We start from the raw sequence: 19,995 nt of genomic DNA, 5'->3' as shown, positions 1-19,995 counted from the left end.
AATCTACTTAGCCCATTTCATCATTTGGTTATTTAGAAAGTATTTCAGAATAGAATACCATGATTCCAGATTTCCTTTGTCAAATAGCCTTTAAGATGTGAAGGTTGGTGAGGATATTACGGAAACAGTAACTTTTCAAGCAGCTAGAGATGTTGCAGTGATAAAAGTTAACCACTTGAGGGCAATGAAAGAACATTTCTTGCCCATATATTGCCGCTGATTTAAATACAACCTCCAAAATAAAACACACCTCCAAAATGATTTTTTTTATACTTTTACCTTTGTTTAGAGTTTATTATCAATACTCCCTCCCTTTTTTAGTTTACATTCTAGAGAGTATCTTTCATGTAAATACCCAACAAAAATGTCATGTAAATAGAATAACAAAAAAAAAAAATTTTTTTAACACACACATTATTTTTTTGGTTTCTTTTATCTGCTCTCTTTTGCTGTGGCTTATAACTGGTATAATTCTGAGGCATTGCTCAATTGAGCCATTACTCCAATTTCTTCATCTCAAATAATCTTTCAGATTCATGTAAGTGTGTTCCCGTGTCCATGCACACGTGTGTGTGTGTGTGTGTGTGTGTGTGTGTTCACTCAGGAAAGTTTGGGTAAATAAACAGAAAACCTTTGGGCACATTTATAAAGTACCTTTATTCTTTCCCATCACTGTCCTGCAAATCCACTATGTCAACTTCTTCATCACCAGCTTGGGTAAAATCTTTGGGAAGTCCCCAAATTTGCAGATGTAAAAAGAAAAGAAAAAAAGAAGTTGTCTAATTACTTTTGTAAGAGCCCTGGTGGCGTAGGGGTTAAAGCACTTGGTTGCTTTAAAGGTTGGTGGTTCTGACCCACCAGCTGCTCCATGGGCGACAGATGTGGCAGTCTGCTTCCGTAAAGATTTACAGCCTTGGAAACCCTAGGGAGCAGTCCTACTCTGTCCTATAGGGTCACTATGAGTTGGAATTGACTCGACAAATGGGTTCGATTTGGTTTAGTTACTTCTGTTAAGATGCAGCTCTGTATAATAGTTAAAATTTCAAACTTCATCTAAAGTTAAACTCCTCCCTCCAATTGTCTGTGGTCTGCTAGAAGCCTGCAGTAGAGAGAAGTAGCCAGTGGTCACACATTTGATGGTCTGTTTCTCTCCAGAGTTTCTAATCTTCCAATCTTCTCATCTTCACTAAGCTGCCTCTGATTTCTTGAGGACTGAAAAGCCAGAGAGGGAGGACAGGTTAGGGGCACGAAATATTCTCCTTTCCTTGACATCTCTGTAATCTGACAACGGTTTTTGTAGGCTGTGGAAAAAGTTTAAGTCTACCTATTTACCTTGTGGAAACCCTGGTGGCGTAGTGGTTAAGTGCCACAGCTGCTAACCAAGAGGTCGGCAGTTCGAATCGGCCAGGCGCTTCTTGGAAACTCTATCTGGCAGTTCTACTCTGTCCTATAGGGTCACTATGAGTCTGAGTCGACTCGCTGGCAGTGTTTTTTTTTTTTTTTAGTTTACCTTGTGGCCACTTTTGCGGGTTTTTGTGAGCTGTGTGACTTCACGCCTAGGTCCAGGGCTAGCTTCATGGGTATGTGTTCTATGTAAACACACAGGACCTAGGGCACCATGCTTGGTTCAATGTTTTGCTGTCGTGGTCTTAAAATTCCTGAACAAGTGATCTGCATTTTCATTTTGGACTGGGCCCCGCAAATTATGTAGCTGGTCCTGAAGGAGCCCCTTTAGTGCCTGTCCCTCAGCTGCCTCAGCTGGCAATTTATAACCTCCTCTCAACTCTCTTAGCTTCTGTCTACTCAAGCCAATGAACATCCCTACCTGGGTACTTTATTTCCAGAAAAACCAGCACATTTTGAGAGTTTGGCTGTGGTAAACTTGGATGCCAGTGCTACAAGCAATCTCAGACAGCCTCTCGCTGGAGATCTTTCCTCAGGCATGAGTCAGACAACTCTATTTTGTTCCTAAGCACCAGGAGACCCATCCTGGCTCCCCGTGTACTACTAAAGCTCCTCTCATCGGGCTTGAGTGAAGGAGAACAGTAAGTACTCCTAGAGATAACTGTCAACAAATAATTCCTTCCTCTAACTCCCTGACCTCTTTGACCTCAACTTTTTTATACTCCAAAGGTAGGTGAGTAGCTAAGGGTCAAAAATTCAATTATTAGCACTTCTGTGCAAACGGCTGCTAACCAAAAGGTTGGCAGTTCAAATCCACCAGCCACTCCTTGGAAACCCTATGGAACAGTTCTACTCTGTCCTGTAGGGTAGCTATGAGTCAGAATCAACTCGATGGCAACAGGTTTGGTTTTTATAAGAGGACAGAATGAAGGAGGAGGAGGAGGGAATAAAATTAACCTGACTCCTATTAAAAATTTGAAATTTTGACAATCGGGGATAGCTTATTTAAAAACAAAGGGAATAGGCCTTCAAATAAGGGACTTTCTGAGCTGGCATCTTAGAGCTAGAGCAGTGGTTCTCACGCAAGGCGATTTTGGCTCTCTCCCACCCCCCATTGGACACTTACCAATATCTGGAGACACTTTTGCTGCCACGACTGGGGGAGGGGGATGCTACTGGCATCTACTGGGTGGCGGACAGGGATGCCACTAAAATATCCTACAATGGCCAGGACAGTCTCTCAAAAAAAGAATTACCTGGTTGTAGGTGTCAACAGTGCTGAGGTTGAGAAACACTGAGGTAGAGTTTCCTCCAGGCTTTAGCGGCTAATGGCCCAGCTAGTGCCAGACTGTTATTTGTTACCCTATATCAATTCCCTCCTTATTTCACTTGGCAATAGAACATCCTGGGTTTTAGTTGAGTCTCTGGCTACCAAGGAGCCCTGGTGGTGCAATGGTTAAGAACTATGCTGCTAACTGAAACGTATCTTTAAACTAAAAAAATCCCATTGCTGTTGAGTAGACTCCAATTTGCAGCAACCCTATAGGACAGAGTAGAACTGCCCCACAGGGTTTCCACGGAGCACCTGGTGGGTTTGAACTGCCATCCTTTTGGTTAGCAGCCGTAGCTCATAACCACTGCTCCACCAGGGTTTCCAAAGGGGAGTAGTAGAGTTGAAATAAAATGTAGTTAATTTCTACATATAGTTTAAAAAAAAAAAAATCTCATTGCACAAGCAAGAATATTGAAAGCTAAGACTTACTAGTTCAAGAGCCAGAGTTATGAGAAATAAAGGCTATTTAAGGAGCAAATTTCTAAAACACAAAGTCTGCCAAAGTCCAAGATTAACAATCCCTAGAGGAAAAATGCATGATGATATAAGGGTAGTTTTTTCACAAAAGAGGAAAACTTCAATCTGTGGCCAGGAGGGGGAGCATTACAGCTTACAGGACTGGACCTTAGCGACTTGAGTGTGTCTCAGAATTGTGGCTCAGCTTCCCACCCCACTGCCGTTGATCCCAGAACTCTGCATAATAAGTAAAGCCGAGCAGGATTCTTGCCATTATGTCATAGTCACTCACCAGCCTCATGAAAACACCTACCGCTTCAGACTTATATAGACAGTCTGGTAGACGGTTGAATAAAAATATGAAAACACATGTGTAAGCAAAGTTCAGTTATGAAGTTTCCAAATGCAAAGACAAATACAGAGAACAGCTATATTCGACAATTTTACTAAACGTTAAAAGTTTACCTAGTTTTCACTGCACTAAAAATTAATTGTAAGTAATTCCGCTACACACCCTTACTCTATACCATTTTATTCCTTTCTGAAAAACGGACAGCCTTTGCCTTAGCGTAGACGTGAATCCTAAGGCAAAAGTACAAAGACAAGAAAGTGAGCCTGGGGTCAGGGAGTGGCCTGGGCCTGGGGCTAGGGCTGGGGCTCAAGCTGGTCAAAAGCTAAGGTTGAGGCTAGGGCTGGGACTGGCCTAGACCTGGGACACAGTCTGAGCCTGGGCTTTGCTTTATGTCCAGGTTTGGGCTGGGTCTATGCTGGAGATAGGGCTGGGCCTGTGGCTATGTGTAGGGTTAGATCTGGGCCTGGGCTAAGGCTGAGACTTGAGCTCCACCAGGGACTAAAGCTGGAGCAAGGCCTGGACTGGGTGTTGGGGTTGAGCCTGGGGCCTGGATGTGGGACTGAAGCCATAAGGTTCTGTGTATCCCAAGAAGTCAGGGCTTTTGCTGATGAGCTGCAGAGGTCTTACTTCTGAACAACTCAGCACGTATCAGAAGTCATATCTAGATGCACTCTGATAAGGCCCCTGAAATTTCGGTGCCTGAGAAAGTCTCAATAGCACAGCCATTGACCCCTTTCAGACCTAACCCTGCCTTATGATCAGAAATCTTGGTATCTGAGTGAAAAGAAAAGTTTATCAAGAAAAGAGCAAACAAAAATGTAGCGTTAGTTATAGCAGAGAGTCTTAATAATTAGTGTGCAGTTAGAAGACATTTAGGTTTTTAGTTATTTTCACATTCTATACATTTTAGATGAATAATTCATATTTTAACCAACATGTTGGCTTTGGTTGTTATTGTCTTTGGAATTGAATGACTATTGTGACTTTCCCTGGGTAGTGCAAATGGTTAAGTGCTCAGCTACTAACCAAAAGGTTGGCCATTTGAATCCTCTGAGATGTACCGTGCAAGAAGGTCCTGGTGATCTACTTCTGAAAGATTACAGCCTTGAAAACCCTATGTAGCTACAGTTCTACTCTGACGCATCTGGGGCCACCATGAGTCAGAATTGACTCGACAGCACCTGGTTTAAGATATTATAAAAATGGATGCTATGTGACAGTTATCCCTCTTGGAAACAGTGTAACATTCCTTGAAAACAACTCTTTCCGTTCCAACTCTGCCTTTAACTCGACTTTTAACATATTGGTTACTTCTTAGGACCTCGCTTTTTGATATAATACCATTGCCTCATGAAGCTGTTGTGGGCAATACATCAGCTAGTAAAAGCAATAAACAGAATAGGCAAGCTATACTCCTCAAATATTCATTTCTTCCATAGGTCAAGGTACCATCATTCCCCAGGACTTAACATCGGAACTGTTTTCTCAGAGAACAGAAACTACTTTTAGCAACTCGGCTTCTTGAGTTGAGTGAGAAGTCTATGAATAACATAGAAGTCTAAGTGACTACCCTAATTTGTATTCATTTTGCCTCATCTGATTTGATCTTGGTAAGGAAAAGTAACTATTAATGAGTTCTATCATGTGTCTGGAACTAGTTACTTATTTTCCCACTTAATTTTCACGATGACTTCCAAACTTGCCCGTGGCTATTGGAGGTGTACTTGACTGAGCCAGCGTTTGAAAGTAACTCCTATGCCTTTATCATAGGAAGCTGTTCTGACCTCATCCTCTTCTCCGACTGCTGGGTTGCTGACATATGGGACAATGGTTTTCCCCTGACTCATAATCAGGAGCCTGCCTTCTAGGTCTGACACTTCCGAGACTCCTTTGGCCCTAATCTTTCTTCCCCTACGGTGACTTGGCTTCTTCAGCCACTTGTGTGATTCAGTGCTAGCTATTCTCCCAACATGATGCCCAAAGCTAGAGTTTTTAATCAATGGGAAACATTGCTTTAGTTTGGGCTTATGTAATTATGTAGAAATTAAGATACATGGCATAAAAATTAAAAAAGAAAAATCTAGTTACTCTTGATTTTCACAAGAAGGATTTGTGTGTGTACACATTTGTGTACGAGAGAAAGAGAAATAGAGAAACATGGAGAGAGGGAGAAATTTCAAATTCTGGGCCAATTTCTTATCTCTGTCTACCGTATGAGCTCCTGAGTGTCACAATTGGTTACGTGCTCAACAACTACTCAAAGAGTTGGCAGTTTGAATCCACCCAGAGGTGCCTTGGAAGACAGGCCAGGCTACCTGCTTCCGGTTTTCAAAGCCTTGAAAACCCTGTGGAGCAGTTCTACTCTGCACACGTGGGGTCACCATGAGTCGGAATTGACTTGACAGCAACTAACAACGACATCTAGCATATACGCTGCTGCCATCTCCAGTCTGTTTTTAAAGAATGCAAACTAATTTTGATTTTGAGGTAAGGTATTTTCAAGGAAGGAAAACCTATTGTTAAAAAAGGCATATCATTCAAATTTCATCTGTGTTTGACTTTGAATAGCATCTCCTGTGTCATCATTTCATCCAGCAGAACAGATGGTCGACGTGTGTTCATAGATCCACGTTTCAGAATGCTTTTATCAATGTCATTCATCATCTTTAATCCCGTCAATCAAGGACCATTTTAATTATCAGGCTTCTAAGGTATGTATAGAAACGACTTGTTTTGTTGCTCTGAGTAAACATGTCTAGGAAATTAAAAACCACTAGTCATGATCTTGAAGAGCTAATGTCGCAGAGAAAATCAGGAAGAAATGTTTCATCGACAAGAGAATATTACGCAGGGCCGTTATCTTTGGTAAAAGACAAATATTAAGCGCAACACAGAGAGCCTTATCAGCGTTACTCCTTATTATTGTATTTAGCACGGCTGACATAGTGGCATGGTTGTCCCCGGCAATCGCCGTCTCTGGGACTGTGCCCCTTCCGCCAGAAGTCATCAACACCTTGACCTCTGGAATCGGCACTAAGAAGGAAGTGGGCACTCTATATTCTTTTCCTATATTTCATGAAATGCACCTTTTGAGCAGTAATACTTTAAAATGTCTGGACTGACAAACAGCCATTAAAAACAGAGTCCTAAAGAATTATGAGAAAGAAAAATGACTAGAAAAATGTGATAAATATTATAGCAGTAAAGAGGAAATTCTCAGTCGGAGCTGGCTTTATATACAACAAATTGCCTAAATACTTACTAGAAATTCTGTGGCACTGAGAAAATCAAATTAAAATTTAACTAGTACCTAATATCTCATACCACATTTGTTCACCATTCAGATTACAGTTTTGGACTCTAATAAATGCAGATAGCTCTGCTTGGAAGGTGATGCTGCACAGTGTCCTGAACAACGTTGCTTAATTGATGCTAAATTTCCCTTCACCAGAGCCAGAAGCTCACTGCTTCCCAAACAATGGTTCCCCCTCTCCCCTTCTCTCCCACCCCTGGTAATCACTAATAAACCTTTGTCTCTCTGTATTGGCCTTTCCTATCATTTCATGTGCGGTCATACAATATTTTTCCTTTCACGATTCACTTATTTCACTCAGCATCATGTCCTCGAGGTTCGTCCAAGTTGTAGCATGTATCAGGACTTCATTTCTCTTTTTGGCTGAGTAGTCTTCCATTGCATGTACCATATTTTGTTTTTCCATTCATCCATTGATGAGTGTTTGGGTTGTTTCCACCTTTAGGCTATTGTGGATACTGCTGTAATGAACACTGGTGTATATATGTCTGTTCATGTTGCTGTTTTTAAAATATCTATATGTATAGAAGCCCTGGTGGTGCAGTGGTTAAGAGTTCGGCTGCTAACCAAAAGGTGAGCAGTTGGAATCCACCAGCTACTCCGTGGAAACCCTCTGAGGCAGAATTGACCTCACGGCAACGGGTTGGTTATTTTTTGTTTTTTGTGTATATTTGGAATTGCTGGGTCATATGGTAGCTCTGTTTTTAGTTTTTTAAGGACCTGACACACTGTTTTCCACAATGCTGTTATCATTTTGCATTCCTATCAGGAATGGATAAGGGTTCCAATTTCTCCACATTCTCATCAACATTTATTTTCCATGGTTGGTTTTTTTGTTTGTTTTTAATCTTAGCCATCCCAGTGAGAGTGAAGTGTTTTGTTTGTTTGTTTCCTTTTATTATGGTTTTGATTTGCATCTTTCTGATGACTAAAGATGTTGAGCATCTTTTCATGTATTTGTCAGCCGTTTGAATATCCTTCTTGGTGAAATGTCTACGTAAGTCCATTGTCTATTCTTTGATTGGGTTACTTGTTTTTTTTTTGTTGTTGTTGTTAAGCTGTTTAAGTCTTATGTATATTTTGGATATTAAACCTTTATTGGATATATGATCCCTGAAGATTTTTTTCCCAGTCTATAGGTTGCCTTTTTACTGTTTTGATAGTGTCTTTTGATGAACACAAGTCTTTAATTTTTATGAGGTCTCAGTTATCTATTTGTCTTCTCTTGCCTGTACATTCATAGTTGTGCTTGATAAGGTATCATTAAAAAAAAAAATTAAGTCCCATGGCTTCACCCCTATATTTTCTTCCAAGAACTTTATGGTTTTAGATTTGACATTTGGGTCTTGATGCATTTTGAATTAGTTTTGTGTATTTTGTGAGGTATGGACCTTGCTTCACTTTTCTGTACGGGAAAATCCAATTGTGGCAACACCGTTTGTTGAAGAGACTGTTCCTTCCCCCACTGAATGACTTAGCACCCTTATGGAAAGTCAGGTGACCGTAGACGTATGGATTTATTTCTGGGTTCTCAATTCTATTCCATCCGTCTATGTGTCTATCATTAAACCAGCATCAAGCTGTTTTGATTACTGTAGCTGTGTATCATGTTTTGAAGCTGGAAAGTGTGAGAACTATTTTATTTATTTATTTATTTTAATTGCTTTGGTTATTTGGGATCTCTTACCTTTTCATGTAAAGTCAAGGACTAGTTTTTCCATTTCTGTAAGAAAAAATGCTATTGGAATTTTGATGAGGATTGCATTGAGTCTACGGATCATTTTGGTAGTATTGACATTTTGACTATTTTTAAGTCTTCTAATCCATGAACAAAGAATGTCTTTCCATCTGTTTAGATCTTTAATCTCTTTCAGTAGTAGTGTTTTATAATTTTCATTTTATACGTCTGTCATATCCCTGGCTAAATTTATTCCTAATTATTTTACTGTCTTAGATGCTATTGCAAAGGAAAATTATTTTCTTCATCTCCTTTTCAGATTTCTCATTACTGGTATACAGAAACCTAACTGATTTTGGGGTATTGACCTTGTATCCTGTAACTTTGCTAAATTTCTACATTAGCTCTAGATCTTTTTAGTGAATCTTTGGGGTTTTCTATATACAGGGTCCTGTCATCTGTGAATAGAGACAGTTTTACCTCTTCCTTTCTGATTTGGATATCTTTTATTTCTTTTTCTTGCCTTATTGCTCTGGCTAGTTCTTCCAATACAATATTAAATAGGAGTGGTGAGAACAACCATCCTTTTCTTTGTCCCATTTTCAAGGGAAAGATCTCAGTCTTTCTCCATTGAATATAATGTTGGCTGTTGGTTTTTCATAAATGTTCTTAATGATATTGAGGAACTTTCCTTTTACTCCTCTAGTTGAGAGTTTTGATCAAGAAAGGATGTTAGATTTTTATCAAATACCTTTACTGGACCAGTTGAGATGATCATGTGTCTTTTTTCTTTGTTCTATTAATGTGGTGTATTACATTGATTGATTTTCTCATGTCGAACCATCCTTGCATTCCTGAATAAGTCCCTCTAGATCAAGCTGTATAATTCTTTTAATATACTGTTAGATTCTGTTTGCTTGTATTTTGTTGAAAAATTTGAAATCCATATTTGTAAAAGATATTGGTCTGTAGTATTTTCTTTTTTTTTCTTGTGGTGTCTTTGTCTGGCTTTGGTATCAAGGTAATGCTGGATTCATAGAAAGAAGGAGTATTCCTTCCTCTTCTACTTTGTGATAGAATTTGAACAGGATTGGTGTCAATTCTTCTCTAAATATTTGGTAGAACTCCCCAGTGAAACCGTCTGGTCCAGGGCTTTTTGGAGGGTAGGGGGATTATTATTATTGCTCATTCAATCTCTTCATTTGTTATGTATCTGTTGATATTTTCTACATCCTCTTGAGTCGGTTTAGATAGGTGATATGCTTAAGATAATTTCTGGATTGTGAAAATCTACATCAGGACCCAACAATGTTTGGTATTTCTGAGAAATTTTGAGTAATACATACTAGCACTGTAAGTGACTCATGTTTCCTAATAAAGTAATTTCAGTCCTATTTTCAAGATGTACAGTCATTGATATAATGACTATTTAGTGACTTGGCAAAATGAATGATCGCATGTTTTTTCAGTATATTCCAATGACCTGATTGCAACAGCTCAGTAATTCTGATCCCCTTTCCCTTCACCCCCTCTACATAATCAAATTGCTGTCTAATTTATAAGCTACCTTTCTTTCTCTTCCCAAGATGATCAGATTACTTTGTATTTCTATTTGATAATATGAGGTTATAAAAATTATTTGTTGTTTTATTTTACTCATTTTTATTTCAAGATATGTTTTTTGTCAGTTACAATGTACTTTAAGCCCAGATATGCCTTTTAAGTATCATTGTATTAGCTTTATCTTTGTTATTCTGAGAAAGCTCAGTATATACCCTTCATAAATATGAAAAAGCAGAGACAAAAAGATCAGCGATAGAATCCACTGGGATAGACAAACTATTGAATATAGACATGGGGTTTAGGAAGAGAAAGAAATAGCATCTATGTCCCTAAGAGAATGTTCAGAAAGTTCAGATTTTGTTGATACAGAGCTCAGTTGGGGCTCATGGATCCACCTCCATATAAGGACGCACAGTGCAGCGTGGGAAACCCTGTGTATGCAGCCCAGGAATCAGTTCGAGCTCAGAGATAATACATACAACAATGGATGACAATGATATTGCCTGAGGAAACAAGAGATTGAGAAGAAAATGAAGCTGAGAACACCCATGTTTAAGAGGTAGATGCAATAAAAGTACGAAGGCTGGAATAGCAGTGATAGAAAAAGGGCAGGACGAAGTATGTAAAATTCATAGTTTAGTAATTTTTATTTTCTGTCTGTGCCTAAAAACCAGACCAAACCAGCTGCTGTGAAGTCAATCCTGACGAATGACCATCCCAAGTGTGGCAGAGTGGAGCTGTGCTCCATAGGGTTTTCGATGGCTGATTTTTAAGAAGTAGGTAGCCAGGTCTTTCTTCTGAGGTGCCTCTGGGTGGCCTGGAACCACCAACCTTTCAGTTAGCAGCAAGTGCTTTAACCTTTTGCACCTCTCAGGGACTCAATAAACCTTTTGGGTAAAATCCTAGTTTGAAAATTCTTGAATGGTTCAGTGTATCCTGCATTGCAAGTTGAACACAGCATTACACACGTGTAGAATCTCTGCTGCCAGAGAGACGCTACCGATATCACCTAAAAAATGTGTGCTTAGACAGGAACTGCTCCCTTGTTGGTTTACCTGTGGGTGCCTACGTTCCAGGCACATAAGGCATAGGCCTTTGTACCTCAGCATCTCCCATGTCATGCTGCTCCCTCAGCACGGCTAGCATCACCTCCAAATCGCTCCCTCATCTTCTGAGACAAAATTCTGACTCCTCTTCCATATGCTTTCATCAACCTGGGCACATCTCTATTTTTGCCCTTACCACTTTCTGTATGTCTGTTTACATATCTGTTTTCTCTACAGGACCATGAACTAATTGAAGACAGGAAATATTTGTTATTCATAGCTTAACCCACAGCAACGTGTCTGGCAAACACTGGGCATTCAATGAATACTCGTTGAGAAAGTAGATTTGTTATAGAAGTGCAAGCTGCTGCATAATTTCACCTATTTACAAAATATGATTTTTTATTGAGCTTTCCAGTGCAGTTAGAACCCGAGTCACAGCTCAGAAGTTTATCACCAGGCTCATCAGTCACTGGTAGATTGACACAGTGAGCCTTACTTGTTAAATGTACTCATTATGCATCTCTTTCCCACTATATAGAAAGTTTCTATACTTATAACAAGACTCTCCAGATCCACTAACCTAGGAATACAAATGGAGTCATAGAATACTAAGTTTTTTTTTTTGCTTGCTTATGTACCACCTGGAGCCCTGGTGGTACAGTGGTTAAGAGCTCAGCTGCTAACCAAAAGATTGGCAGTTCGAATCCACCAGCCACTCCTTGGAAACCCTATGGGGCAACTCTATCCTATAGGGTAGCTGTTAGTTGGCACCGACTCAGTGGCATTGGGTTTGGTCTTTTTTCATGCTCACCTGTGCAAAAAAAAAAAAAAAAAATGTATGTCTAAAATACTGCCCAACTATGTATTTATGTGAGGCCACTAGTCTGGGCCTCATTTATGCTCATGAGCATGCTTGTGTTTCCTTTTCCTCTGCTGTTCCAGATTCTTTTCCACGGCATCTTCCTGGGAGTCCTGAACACAGGTGTTCTGAGTAACCACTTTGCTCCCAATGGGTACTTCCACTTTGATAAGGAATCACAAGTTCTTATGGATACGACTACTATCGCCTCTGGGTATTCTACCACTTAGGTTTCAAAACTGTCTGAAGTTCTGAAATCAAGTGTGGTAGTATCTTTCTCCTTCATTTTTTTCTTGCACTATGTTGGGGTTGAGGGAGGGGTGCTGCTCACAAAGCTGTGTTGCTTGTTCCCCAGAGTTATATACAGCTTTTCATGAAACAGCTCTTTTGTAATTAACTGACATCCATTCTGTTCTACTGAACTAAGACCTGAATCCGTGGGGTTTGGGTCCGAAGAAAAATCCAAGCGCCCACATCGTACCACATTCTGAATTGCCCAGCCCCTCTGTCTAAAGCCTTGTCCCGGGCAAGAGCTGCTTGAATTTTCCCATGTGGCTGTATTTTCTCCTGTGATGAACTTGACCCTTGAAGAGCCTCCCAGCCCCGTCCACGTAAACCTCATGCTGCTCTTCACCAAGCAAAGTTATTATCCCGGCTGTGGACACGACGGACCCTGAAACCGGGGCCCCAGTTTACCAAATATGCATATAAGCCTTGTACGACACGCCAATTTTCTAACACACCAAACTATTTATTAAAAAAATAGTGCTGTTACTTAATGTTAATTCGTTGAAAACCACAGGAAGTGTTCACAATGTAAATGCAACATGAGAGGTCAGCTGTTTTTGCAGCCACTATCAAGGATGAGTCCCCTCCTTCTTTCCCCTAGGAGCATGATTGAAAAGTTTACCACAAATTACCTCAAATACAGGCTTTTTAAATATGCACTACAATATAATTTTAACTTAGTACACTTTGGATCAAAAGCTCCAAGGTTAGCATCAATTGAATAAATTTCACAGTCTGCATTCTTAAAAGTTAAATTTTAAATAAGGGAATCTACATTTTTAGGAGGAAAAAAAAAGTTTAAAAATCCCTCCTCCCTGTTACAGTGTTTATCCATTGAAAATGATGTGCCGTGAATAGTTTATAAGCAGCTTTCTTGTTAATGTCCTAGAGGATTAAAATTTTGGATGACCACTTGGGCTTCAGTTCGCTGGACATTGTCATGGAGAGTTCATGTTTCTCTGGAGTCAGCTAGACCTAGGTTGCAATCTCAGTTCTGACCTTCTTTTTGGAGGCTCCATAAATAAATATCTGAAAACCTATTTCCTAACCATTCCCAAAGCCAACTCTTCAGACAGGGATTGGACTGGACTCTGGGATAGAGAATGATGCTGGTGAAGAGTGAGCTTCTTGGATCAAGCAGACACATGTGACTATGTGGGTGGCTCCTGTTTGGAGGGAAGATGAGAAGGCAGAGGGGGACAGAGGTTGGCTGAATGGACACAGAAATACAGGGTGGAGAGGAGTGTGCTGTCACTTTAGGGGGAGAGCATAGGAGCATATAGCGGGGTGTATGTATATTTTTGTATGAGAGACTGACTTGATTTGTAAACTTTCACTCAAAGCACAATAAAAATTTAAAAAGAAAACTGTTTCTTCCTCGTACTTTAGAGATAATATAACCAGTACTGCAAGGCTCTTGTGTGACCTCATGAGTTGCTATATACAAAGCTAGTAATTTTGTACAGCCTATTCCTTTTTTTTTTTTTTTTTCTTTATGTGAAACACACACATACACACACACCGGTATAGTATATATTACAAGTATTGATTCCCATAGATTTAAATGTAACATGATAAGGATGTACAATTTGCTATGCTTAGGAATCAGGTCAAATCAATATTTTTACAACTAAAGTGAGTAAGTTCGATTATATACTACAGTACAGAACATGAGCAAATTTTGCATTTCAGTACAGTGTTAATTTCAATAGGAAATTACCAAAGAGTCAACTTCCCGTCAAATTTTGTATTTGAATACTGCGTCAATTTCAATGGAAAATTTCCAAAGAGTCAGCCTCCTAATTAGATACTGTCATCATTATTAGCGTTTAGATGAAATATGACTGTGATTCACTGATGCCTCCCTAGAATATACTCACAGGACTCTGTGTCATATAAGTATATATTACATCGCTAAAGAATCAAGCTTCCTGTAAACATTGTAAGCATTGTCATTATTTAGAGAAACTTATATTCTAATATATTACATATTCTCTAGTTTATTTTGTCTTGTAAAACATTATGCAAGGATCCCATACCATATGAATAAGTTCAAGATTAAAAAAGAATCTAACGTCCTGTATGTGTAAACCAAACGTGAGTCTGACTTAACAGCCTATTCTAAAACTCCTTCTCACATCATCATTTCGCTAGAACTGTGTTACAAGATGAGGCTAAGATAAAATTGTGTGCTGAACTGTAAAACAAACATCCTTAGACATGACCCCAAAATGGTGCAAAACTATTCAACTCCCACACAGCTGTGGTTTACTACATGTTGGTTGGTTCAGAGCATGGTGGTTAGGAGCGTAGGTTTGGAACTAGCAGAGAAGGACTTTAAGCATTCAATATAACAACTATATTTAAAGTTATGAGAAAACTAAGAGGGGTAGGGCAATGGCAGTTAACACACACACACACACACACGCGCATATATACACTCCATTATATAAAATAATATTACATATTAAAATAGTACTAACAGAAAATAGCTTGATTATGTATGCTCAAAACAAACAATGAGTTCAAATTTGTCCTATAAGATATTTACTCATAATAAATAATCATTTAAAGAGCACCTTATTAGGTGCTAAGGAGCCCTGGTGACACAGTGGTTAAAGTGATCGACTGCTAACTGAAAGGTCGGCAGTTCAAAACCACCAGTGGCTCCATGGGAAAAACATGTGGCAGTCTGCTTCTGTACAGATTCACAGCCTCAGAAACCCTGTGGGGCTGTTATGAGTTGGAATCGCCTTGGTAGCGGTGGGGTTTTGAGTTTTACTAGGTACTATGAGAGAAAAAAAAAAAGATGGCTTTTTAACGTAGAGACTTGAAGTTCATTTTAACATAAGAACTATAACTACCAGATGAAAACTTATGCATTAAAAAACAAACAAAAAACAGTATTTTAAAGTAGTCCGAAGTTCCAGAAACGGCAAGTTTTACTTTCAGATTTTAGGAGGGGTGGATATAAGGGAAGGCTTTACGAAGTGACAGGTGAGATAGATACACATCAAAAGATGTTTGGAATGTGTGTACGTGGGCATTAATGCATAGAGGGGAGCAGCCAGCTGAGTGAAGGCTAGAGTGAAGAAAGTTCTGGATATACCGAAAACAAAGTCTCTCTCTTTGACAGGAAGGTGTGATTGTGACAACAGAGATGGGAGATAAATTAAGAAGAATGGGTGGGTCCAGACTGCAGTAGGCTTTCCGTGCTAGATCTGATAGTTAAGACTTCCTTCTTAAAGCACTAGAGACCCAATTAAAAGACAAGACCAAAATCCCGCTGTTATTTTCTTTAAAAATCACAAACCCAGAGAGGATTTCTCTTCTTTAGCGTTTGTGATTCTTATGTCACCTAGGACAGAAAACAAATGCGGTAGCTCTTATACTAGACATATGAACTATGTCTCGTCTGTGCAGAATTAACCCATGACAGATGTGGGCAAGAAAAGAATTAATATGTTATGAAATTACTTATGTTTTTGGTTGCAAGGTATATACAAGTCTACAGTTTGATGAAATCTTTCACTGCACTGTTAGAAAGGGGTCACCTCTGCCACCCCTCGGGGTGGGGGGAGGTGCAAATTATAATTCATCTTCACAAATTAAAAATTCTTCATGAAATACAAATTAAAATTAAGTTACCTTTTGTTAAATTTGCAGGAACAGCCAGATGCTTCTTTGCTAAATCGTTTTCTGTGTCCTCTTTTTTTTTTTTTCTTCTCCTGAGTAAGTTCCAGACATTCTGTTTTCAGCCCATTACAAGGCAGTTATAGGGTCACATTGGGTTTCTTTTTAATGGTGACAATAAAAGGCAAGTTACGAAAAGAATATTTTAAAGCCTTCTTCCAAGAAAGGAAACAAATCCTTTGTGAGTAATATGGTTTTATCATATTTCAGTTACTTGCATTCTGGAAGCATTAGCTGGGAATATCTGGGATATTTATAGTCCCAGAATGTAATACCACCAGAGTATCTCAGCACAGGAGGAAAAAAAAAAAAGGAGGGACAAAGGAATATTATGTCTCTGCCCTCATAAGGCTTATTTTATCCTAACTTTACTCACGCCTGTGACTAATGACATCAAGGAAAGTAACATACACGTTTGACTATGGACACGTTACACATAAATAAATGAATTGTTACGTAATATTCATTTAGCCTTAAAAGGCTAAAGCAACACCCAACCTTTGTTTTGTTTTGTTTTGTTTTAACCCTAAATTTGTTTTGTGCCTAACTAACCCTCCTGGGAGAATCTACCTTGTTATGCACATAAATATTCCTTGTATTTTGCAATTTCATAAAGCGCATTTTGTCGAGACCATTCCCTTCAATGATCTCATATAATGTTCTATGAAAACAAGCTCACGTCAGATATGAGTCATTCTCTCTCAGATAAAGTTGTCCTTGTAAGTTACAGCAGTGCTTAAAAAAAGGAGTGTGAGAAGAGAAAAACTGTCTTTCCTTGGAAAAGGGAAAATTAACCCAACAAATTCTGGTACTACCATTTAAACTCTTCTTATTTTCTGGTTTTATGATATTAATGTATTTTAAAGTTGGTTATTTAACCAAGAGCGGTAAGGATAATGAACTTTAATATATTTCCAGTAAGTAGTGATCAAATTGTGATAATAAAATGCCAGATGGCACCATCATTGTAAAATCAGCATACTCACATTTTGTCTTGTTTGCGTCTTGTGATAGAATCTTTTGTGTTCTATAAATCTGGTGTTTTTGCAACTATTCTTGGCATCTCTGGTTAGGACTTTTTGTCTTTTTTTTTTTAATGTGGCTTCAAATCTGCTGTTATTGAGTCAGTTCTTACTCATGAGGACCCCACATGTGCAGAGCAGAACTGCTCCATAGAGTTTTCAAAGCTATGACCTTTCAGAAGCGGATCACCTGGCCTTTCTCCCAAGGCACCTCTGGATGGGTTAGAACCACCAAAGTTTAGGTTAGTAGTTGAGCACTTAACCGTATGGGCCACCCATGGACTCCATCCAGGATTTTGATAAAGTTGTTTAGGCCTAAATTCACTGAGAGTCAAGCTCAAATATTTCTCTCCCTTTGTTGAGTTAACTCTTTAGGTTTTATTTAATACAATTCTTTCCACTATAAACTATACAACAAGGAAGGCTTGATAAATTACAAACTGAACCTAATTCGTGATCAATATAAAGAAACATTATATAGACATCATTGAACTAGTTCTATTTCTTTCTGGCTCATTGTAATGCTTTAAATTCACCCAATAGCAAAACTCTAACCACAGTATTTAATAGCGTATGTCTCATTTTCTCTTTCAGTTTCTCATAACATTTCAAGATCATATGAACAGGAAGAACACAGAGAATACTGACGACACTTTTTTTTTTTAACAGACTGATCAATGATTAAATGCAGACAACTTGCTGATTTTTCTATCTTCTTCTCCTTTTATATTAGCTGAGAAGGTCTTATAAAACCTAGGATTTTGGACTTATATGCCTAAACATTAAACATTGCTAGTCTAACTCCTTTTGTTATCGGGTGGGAGCCCCAAGTTCTTACTTGGCAAGACTCTTATTAGCCAATAAACAAGAGAGCCAAGTAGGAGAACAAGAAAGGCATCTTTATTTCATTGTACAAGGAAATGAAGTCAGTTGGTGCTTACTGCTGCCAAGGCTGCTCACCTAGGGCAGGCAGGCAGGTTACTTTTAAGAGGGTTTACAAGTAGAGAGTTCATACAAGTTACATCAGCAAGTCTTAATCACACTACACAAGCACAATGGGGTTTACATACAACCTCCAAGCAAAAGCAGGACTCAAATGCAAAGCTGGGGGGATGGGGGGAGCCCAGCAAAGGAAACAATTCAAAGAACACAGCACTGTGGGGGTTCTGCTTCACTCCTCATGAATGACCAATGTCCATTTTGAAGTACAGCCCAGCTCAGAATTATTTGGAGAGGGGTCTTTCATTGTGGCTACTGACCTCTTATTGGTTTCTAACTGTCTATTTACTAAATATTAAAAGAAAAAAAGTGGCTTTTATGCCCCATTTATGTTAATGTCTCCCTAAAAGATTCTTTTTTTCCCTCAGATTGTCTTTATACCTCAGGGCCCAGTTGATGTGTCTTTATGAGTCTTTGTGAGTCCAGCTCCAGCTGGGTCACATTCTCTATGCTCGAGGACAGGGAATAATGATTACAATATTATTTTTTAAATCATTCCCTCTTGTTGATTGGAAATTGGAAATAACACATCGACGGTCAATACCTGGACTTGATCGAGTTCCTAGATGGTGGCCATTGCAGGCTCTTTAAATTCACGGAGCTGGTTTTCCGCTGAATACCATTTGGTTCTTCACCACAATATTAAGTAAGAGTGATATTTTTAGTTGCACTGTCAGAGTGTGCAGACTCAAGGTACATCAACGTTTTAGACCAAGGCCTTTTGCCTTTTAGGTGGGTAAGACAATAGAAGATGAGTTTTATTATGCCTGATACTATCAGGATGCAGACTAAGAATATTACTATCCCTTACAGTAAAAAAAAAAAAAAACCTAACCCATGTACTTCTTCCTGATGGAAACCAGCCAAATAAATCTGGTGTCTGTAAGGATGTTACAGTGTGTAACCATGTAGCTTGCTGTCTAATTCTATGTATATCCTGTTCTACTTCTTCTGTGTTACTTATTTAAATGCAACAAGAGGAATTTGCTACAGCACAGACTATACTTTCTTGGGCTAATAAAAAATCTTAAGACTATTTTGTTATCTCATGTTACCTCAGCTAATGAGGCCAGAGATTACTGTTCTGTCTTTATCTCATTAGCAACTTTGTCTGTTATCTGTCCCATAATGATTGATAAATTTCTTAACGATTTCTTCAATTCAGCTATACCATAACTAGGAATTAAAACTACCAACCATACCCTTAGTGTTGAGCCAATAGGTTACCTTTTGACTCTTGTTTTATAATGTGTAACAGTTTAGTATTACCTTTTCAGTATTTACTAGTATCATCACTACGAATATCTAAAGGTTAGCTTAAAATTCTCAAAGTGCATAGCCTATGCATTCACCAGGAATCTAAACAAGAGATTGCCCATGTAAACTGTCAGTTGGAAAGGGATCGTTTAGTATCAGTATGGTTGGATCCACATAAAGTTTGTCTAGAGGAAACAGAAAGTATAGAAAAATTCACATGTGACAATCAGATTTTCATTAGAGACTATATGATTAACAAGATTAAGGGTCTTCAGTTAATCTGTTTAAAACATACTAAGTATTCTTCTCAAGGCCAAGCTGTCCTTCTTTGGTCTAACTCAAGAATTACAATATCTAAACCCATTAGTTAAACAATTTAGGAGAAAGGAAAATGGTTTCTTGTATCTAAAAAGTAGGACCTTAAAACTCAGCCTCATGTAGCTAATTTCTGTTCCACATGGAAGACACAACACCAATGAAAGCTCATTTTCCAAAGTAGTCACTGAAATTCCAAGTTATTTCTAGTATACTCAGTTTATAGTGTTTTTAAATATGAACCCCAGACCAGTGTCTCAGTAGTGGGGCGGGGGGGCGGGGGGGAATCCAGGCTCGTTTACCAAAGATGTTAAGCTCTAAGTTTCAAACTTTGCTTTTCTTCTTTCTGAACTTAGTTCATTCTGATGGCTAGAGACCTAGTCTCTCATTTTAGACCTTAAATATACTAGTTCC

General features: G+C 38.8%; 1 long non-coding RNA gene across 1 annotated transcript; it reads right to left on the bottom strand.

The window, feature by feature from the left end:
• Window positions 1–632: 632 nt before the first annotated feature.
• Window positions 633–19,811, bottom strand: LOC135228579 (uncharacterized). The gene is made up of 2 exons (XR_010319157.1): window positions 15,944–19,811; window positions 633–1,212 (listed from the first exon to the last, which is right to left on the bottom strand). It is a non-coding gene; the product is annotated as an uncharacterized LOC135228579 (long non-coding RNA).
• Between the last annotated feature and the right edge of the window lie 184 nt (window positions 19,812–19,995).

This window comes from Loxodonta africana, chromosome 23 (assembly GCF_030014295.1).
Source record: "Loxodonta africana isolate mLoxAfr1 chromosome 23, mLoxAfr1.hap2, whole genome shotgun sequence".
Taxonomy (NCBI): domain Eukaryota; kingdom Metazoa; phylum Chordata; class Mammalia; order Proboscidea; family Elephantidae; genus Loxodonta; species Loxodonta africana.
The sequence above is the reverse complement of the archived record's forward strand: the minus strand, read 5'-3'. Positions and strand labels throughout refer to the sequence as shown.